The sequence below is a fragment of the Oncorhynchus kisutch genome, linkage group LG17, assembly GCF_002021735.2.
Source record: "Oncorhynchus kisutch isolate 150728-3 linkage group LG17, Okis_V2, whole genome shotgun sequence".
Classification (NCBI taxonomy): domain Eukaryota; kingdom Metazoa; phylum Chordata; class Actinopteri; order Salmoniformes; family Salmonidae; genus Oncorhynchus; species Oncorhynchus kisutch.
In genome coordinates this window covers 34,223,618-34,231,133 of record NC_034190.2, presented here as the reverse complement: position 1 = coordinate 34,231,133, position 7,516 = coordinate 34,223,618, and positions in this window count along the sequence as shown.

The window sequence follows — 7,516 nt, the reverse complement described above, 5'->3', positions numbered from 1 at the left end:
GCACACACACACACACACACACACAGAAGGTGCACAGACATACACGCGCACACACACACAGGGATATGCAAGCCGTTCCACGCCTTGATGGGTAGAGCACTGCAGTCTCTCAGCAGTCTGTGTTCATTCACAGTGTCTACGCATCATCAGAAATGTAGGACAACAGAATACGAGAGAAGTAACTTTGAGAAAGGATTTCGTAAGCCGGTGACATAGAGATGCAAACATCATACAGAATCTCTCGTTTTTGAATGAGCTCGTTGAGTAATCTGGTAACATTTTACCTACAGTAAAGCCTGGTTTATAACTCTGAATAAAAACATTACAATGACTTATAATAAGGCTTATATTATTTCATACTATTTTAAAATAATTCTAAAAAGCAATTTGTCAAAAATCATTATGTGATGATTATAAGGCTTTTACAAGGGGACTATGCATGGGCATGACAAGTCTTACAATGCATTATAGCTGCATCATAACCCATTACACCTAATCCTGTTCTTATCTCAGAGCCCTTTTTAGGAGCATGATAAATACTCCATGTAGGAAAGCAAAAATCTTATATCCACATTACATAAATGCATACCTATGTGGGAACGCTCAATCCCTCTGTGACACTGGCTCACAGAGGATATGTGCATGGACAGAGAGGAGACAGCACACAGTAAACATGCACTGACACGCAACGCTGCTACTGTGGGCAGAGTTCAAGTGGTGAGTCTGGTCAGGTTTGAAAAGTAGCTCTCCCATTCACATGACACACTGGTAATGAATCCCGATCACAGGGATCTGGCTCACATGCTGTCCAGGCCAATCTCTCTCCCTAAATACACAAACACACACACGCAAGCATACTCCTGCACACACATATGCTCTCACACACACAATAACTCTTGGGCTTTGGGTTTCTGTTTACAAAAGGGGCTTGATGCAGTCTGTGTCTTCAATTGGTTGCAAGGAACCTGGAATAAAAGTACTTTCACTGTAAATTGTACATTGAACATGCTTTGTACTCCAAGGTTAGGCTTACCTTGGGTCCATGCAACCAGCACCTTATGTTCAGAAAAGGATTATAATGGAGGTCTCCTCGAAAAATAGCAGAGAACAATATGTGTTGTAAACCAATGTAAACAAAGGCAAGGACAAGTGTACACTATGTAACCCATGATGCAATAAGCTGGAGTTCTATAGATGCATACCATCAGAAGCCTATAGACCTGCACAAAGCAGACAAGGCCCACAGTTCTATTGATATAACTTTATTTTACAGCACATAGTTGCATATTGACTACAAAATGTTAATTACATTTTAATAACCTTTGAATAACTTATTTGTTTCTGCTAATTATAAATAAATTATGTTAACGTTATGTAGTTACCAGTTGTGTAGAATTATTATTTTTATTTTTAGAAAACTACCGTAAAAAAAAAAATGTAAGTGCTACCATTCTATCAACTAGTTACCTCAATCACAGAGAAGTTCTGTCAAATAAATAATTTCAATATTTTTTTGCACAAAATAAACAATTTGCTATACCCACTAGTTGACATACAACATTATCTGTCTGTGTTGAGTTAGTGAGAGTATAAAACAGTGGGTTACTACGGCAACGCACATAACTGAGGATAATTAGCAGTCTTTGTGATCTTGTTCTTCGGCCGGCCTCCATCTCTTCTCAAAATGTTGACCTCTGCCCTCAGCCTAGGGCCAGGCAACAAACCCTCCCAGCGGGCAGCTCAAAGTGTCCTGTCAATCAACCTTTGTGGAACGGAGCCCCCTGGTGAGCTGCTCTGCATAAGATTTGATGAAAGTTAGACTGGCAAATGTAGAGCAGGGAGAGATCACCTGATGACATTCGCTCCAATGAGAGGTGACAGTGAGAGACGATGATGGAGGAGGAGAGATAGGGCGATAAAAGCAGAGAGGAGAGATACATTTACATGTTGTTGGGACAGGTCCTAAAGCATGAGGAACTGTCCGGGATAATAGAGGGAGTGTTAAACACTGCAAGGTATCAAAGGGTGATATTCTGCAATGTTTCAGAGTGATATAATATCCAATATTCCTAAGGCTAGGGGTTCGGGTGAGGTTTTGGGTAGTTTTGTCGTGACCATCTTCTGGTTCTCTGAATAACCTGCAAAAGGTCCTTCAAAAAAGCATGGTAACACATCCATGTTCAAGACAGGCCATTTCCCCTCAGATACATTTTGGCAATGCAGCATCTTTTATGTAATTGTCCAATCATAAAAGCCTTTTTATCTTAAGATTTTAAACGTGTATGTCTGTCCCTAAATGCCTCTTGGTATGTGTTTTTGAGTGGCAGACTTGTTTATATTTAGTCAAGTTAAAGTAACAAGCAATGCGTTGTATCTTTTATATAATTTTAAGCACTTACATCTCTCGGATTAAAGGATAAATATCACAAATAAGGAACGTAAAAAGTGGATGTTTTAAAATCCGGAATGTCCCCTCTTACCCTTTGCCTCAATGAACATGGAGTGGCCACCTGACCTCTCTCTAGGACAACTAAACTAGGCTTTATGATCTTAATTGAGGACATTTTTCCTCTTATTAGGACATATCTTCATTTTTAAAGGACACTTTTTGTACATTTCTGTACTCAAACAGCCCCCTTCTCCCCATTTTGAGGACAGCATATCTGTATGCAAAATCGGTATGTGCATACATCATTTAACAAGGACTGTTAGCCCTTAACAATGTATTTTGCAGTCCTATTTCATCTAGTATTTACGATAGAAAGATATACTAGTTATAATTACATAACCATCATAAACCATCATTACCATCTGTAAAACAATTAAATATTATTTTGTATTCAACGATATAGTTCTGATATTTCCTATCGTATCCGTCTCCTGCGTACGTTACTGGTTGGAGACACTGACATAGTACACTACTGAACTTGTCTCAAAGCAGGACCGTAAATGACCAGCAGAGGGGGGGGCAGTCTCCAAGTTAAGGAAAGCCATGGGAAAATCCCAGGTCAGTTCCTGCATCTTTCAGTGCAGCCTACTTCTCCGTTAAGGAGTTTGGTTGGTCGTGATGTTCACTGGCCTTCAACAACAAGAGCTAGTTGGTCGTGATATTTACTAGCTTTCAAGTTAAAAAAAAAATCAATTTTAGCACAGCAATAAGAGTCCAGTTGTGGATGGGTTTGAACATGTCACAGAATCAAGGGGATGGAATCTGAATAGTGAAGGATGTATAATGACACCCAAGACAGATAGAATATGGAATAACACTATACAAAAGGATTTAAACAAACAGTTACACTCTTCAAAGAAACACATATACATGCACACTCCATTCCTGTCTGAGTACTTCCATTACACTGGCCACAGTGCCTTTAGAAAATATTCATACCCCTTAAATTATTCTACATTTTGTTGTGTTACAGCCTGAATTCAAAATGGATTCAATATTTTCTATCACCCATCTAAACACAATAGTCCATAATTACATTGAAAACATGTTTAAAAGTTTAGCAAATGTAGTGAAAATGTAATGCATCTCATTTACATAAGTATTCACACCCCTTTGCTTTGACACTTCAAATTGAGCTCAGGTGCATCCAATTTCCTTTGGTCATCCTTGAGATGTCGCTAAAACTTGATTGGCGTCCACCTGTGGCCAATTCATTCATTTGTTTGGACATGATTTAGAAAGTAACACACCCGTCAGTCCCACAGTTGACAGTGCATGTCAAAGCAGAAACTATACCGTGAACTCCAAGGAACTGTCTGTAGATCTCCAAGATAGAATTGTGATGAGGCATATATCTGGGGAAGGGTATAAAACTTGCCAGAGTGTTGAAAGTTTCCAAAAGCACAGTGGTCTCAATCATTGGGAAATTGAAAACTACCCAGACTCTGCCTAGAGCTGGACATCCGACCAAACTGAAAAACCAGGCAAGAACTTTGTTCAGGAAGGTGACCAAGACCCCAATGACCACTCTGACAGAGCTACGGAAGTTCCTTGGCTGAGATGGGAGAACCGGCCAAAAGTACAACATTCTCTACAACACTTCACCGACTGGCCAGACAGAAGCCACTCCTGAGAAAAAGGCATGATGGCACGTCTGGAGTTTGCAAGAAAGCACGTGAAAGACTCCGATCATAAAAGCCCAAAAATCTGTGGTCTGATGAGACCAATTGAACTCTTTGGCCTGATTGCAAAGTGCTATGTCTGGAGAAAACCAGGTACAACTCATCACCTGTCTAACACCATGCCTACCGTGAAGCATGGTGGTGGCAGCATTGTGCTACGGGGATGCTTTTCACTGTCAGGGAGTGGGAGACTGGTAAGGATAACGCGAACAATAAATGGAGCCAAATACAGGAAAATCCTTGATGATAAGCTGCCTCAGAGTACAAACAACCTTAGACTGGGGCGAAAATGTACGTTCCAACAGAACAATGACTCCAAGCGTACATCCAAAGCAACGCTTGAATGGCTTCTGAACAAGAATGTGAGAAGTCCTTGAGTTGCCCAGCCAAAGCTCAGACTTGATTGCCATTGAAAATCTGTGGAAGACTTGAAGATTGCTGTTCACTGCCGCTCTCCATCGAATTTAGGAAAATGGGAGAAAATCCCCAAATCCACATGTGCAAAGCTAATACAGACGTACCAAAGACAACTCAAAGCTGTAATCGCCACAAAACGTGCTTCCACACTCAGGTGTGTGAATATCGAATCAAACTTTATTTGTCGCATGAGCCAAATACAACAGGTGTAGACGTTTACAGTGAAATTCTTATTACAAGCCCTGAACCAACAGTGCAGTTCAAGAAGAGTTAAGGAAATATTTACCAAGGAGACTAAAATAAAAAGTTATAATAAAAAGTAACACAATAACAAGACTATATACAGGGGGCACCAGTACCGAGTCAAGGTTAGTTGAGGTAATTTGTACATGCAGGTGGGGGTGAAGTGACTATGCATAGATAATAAACCGCGAGTAGCAGCAGTGTACAAAATGGGGGGGGGGGTAATGTAAATTGTCGAGTGGGGCAGTGTGGAGTGTGATTGAGATTGCGTCATCTGTGGATCTGTTGGGGCGGTATACGAATTGGACTGGGTCTAGGGTGTCCGGGAGGATGCTGTTGATGTGAGCCATGACCAGCCTTTCAAAGCACTTCATGGCTACTGATGTGAGTGCCACAGGGAGGTAATCATTTAGGCAGGTTAAATTCGGTTCATTGGGCACAGGGACTATGGTGGTCTGCTTGAAACATGTAGGTATTACAGACTCGGTCAGGGAGAGGTTGAAAATATTTTTTATTTTATTTTACCTTTATTTAACTAGGCAAGTCAGTTAAGAACAGATTCTTATTTTCAATGACGGCCTAGGAACAGTGGGTTAACTGCCTGTTCAGGGGCAGAACGACAGATTTGTACCTTGTCAGCTCGGGGATATGAACTTGCAACCTTTCGGTTACTAATCCAATGCTCTAACCACTAGGCTACCCTGCCGCCCCAATATCAGTGAAGACACTTGACAGTTGGTCTACGCTTTGAGTACACGTCCTGGTAATCCCTCTGGCCCAGCGGCTTTGTGAATGTTGACCTGTTTAATGGTTTTGTTCACATCGGCTACCGAGAGCGTTATCACACAGTCATCCAGAACAGCTGGTGCTATCATGCATGCTTCAGTGCTGCTTGCCTCGAAGCGAGCACTGGGGAAAAAAAGGCATTTAGCTCTGGTAGGCTCGTGTCACTGAGCAGCTCGCGTCTGGGTTTCCCTTTGGGTTTCCCTTTGAAATAGTTTTCAAGCCCTGCCACATCCGAAGAGCATCAGAGCTGGTGTAATAGGATTCAATCTTAATCCTGTATTGACACTCTGCTTGTTTGATTGTTTGTCTGAGGGCATAGCAGGATTTCTTATAAGTGTCCGGATTAGTCTCCCGCTCCTCGAAAGCAGCAGCTCTAGCCTTTAGCTCGATCCAGATGTTGCCTGTAATCCATGGCTTCTGGTTGGGATATGTACATCCAGTCACTGTGGGGACGACGTAGTCGATGCACTTATTGATGAAGCCGATGACTAAGGAGGTGTACTCCTCAATGCCATTGGATGAATCCCGGAATATATTCCAGTCTGTGCTAGCAAAACAGTCCTGTAGTGCAGCATCTGTCCACTTCCGTATTGAGCGAGTCACTGGTACTGCCTGCTTTAGTCTGATACTTACAACTCCAGTCAAAAGTTTTAGAACAGTTTTAGAACAAGGGTTTATTTGTACTTTATTTGTACTATTTTCTACATTATAGAATAATATTGAAGACATTAAAACTATCAATTAACACATACGGAATCATGTAGTAACCAAAAAAGTGTTAAACAAATCAAAATCTATTTTATATATTTGACACCCTTTGCCTTGATGACAGCTTTGCACACTCTTGGCATTCTCTCAACCAGCTTCATGAGGTAGTCACCTGGAATGCATTTCAATTAACAGGTGTGCCGTCTTAAAAAGTACATTTGTGGAATTTCTTTCCTTAATGCGTTTGAGCCTACCAGTTGTGGTGTGACAAGGTTGGGGTGGTATACAGAAGATAGCCCTATTATGGCAAATAAGCAAAGAGAAACGACAGTCCATCATTACTTTAAGAAGGTCAGTCAATACGGAACATTAAGAACTTTGAAAGTTTCTTCAAGTGCAGTCGCAAAAACCATCAAGCGCTATGATGAAATTGGCTCTCATGAGGACCGCCACAGGAATGGAAGACCCAGAGTTACTTCTGCTGCAGAGGATAAGTTCATTAAAGTTACCAGCCTCAGAAATTGCAGCCCAAATAAATGCTTCACAGAGTTCATGTAACAGACACATCTCAACATCAACTGTTCAGAGGAGACTGCGTGAATCAGAACTTCATGGTCGAATTGCTTCAAAGAAACCACTACTAAAAGGACCCCAATAATAAGAAGAGACTTGCTTGGGCCAATAAAATGAGCAATGGACATTAGACCGGTGTAAATTTGTGCTTTGTTCTGGAGTCCAAATTGAAGATTTTTGGTTCCATTCGCTATGTTTTTCTGAGACGCGCTGTGGGTGAACAGATCTCTGCATGTGTATTTCCCACCGTAAATCATGGCGGTGATGTTATGGTGTGGGGGTGCGTTGCTGGTGACACCGTCTGTGATTTATTTACAATAAGGCACACTTAACCAGCATGGCTACCACAGCATTCTGGTTTGGGCTTTGTGGGACTATCATTTCTTTTTCAACAGGCCGTGTAAGGCTATTTTACCAAGAAGGAGAGTGATGGAGTGCTGCATCAGATGACCTGGCCTCCACAATCCCCCGACCTCAACCAAATTGAGATAGTTCGGGCTGAGTCGGATTCGTAGAGTGAAGGAAAAGCAGGCAACAAGTACTCAGCATGTGGGAACTCCTTCAAGACTGTTGGAAAAGCATTCCAGGTGAAGCTGGTTGAGAGAATTCCAAGAGTCTGCAAAGCTGTCATCAAGGCAAAAAGTAGCTATTTGAAGAA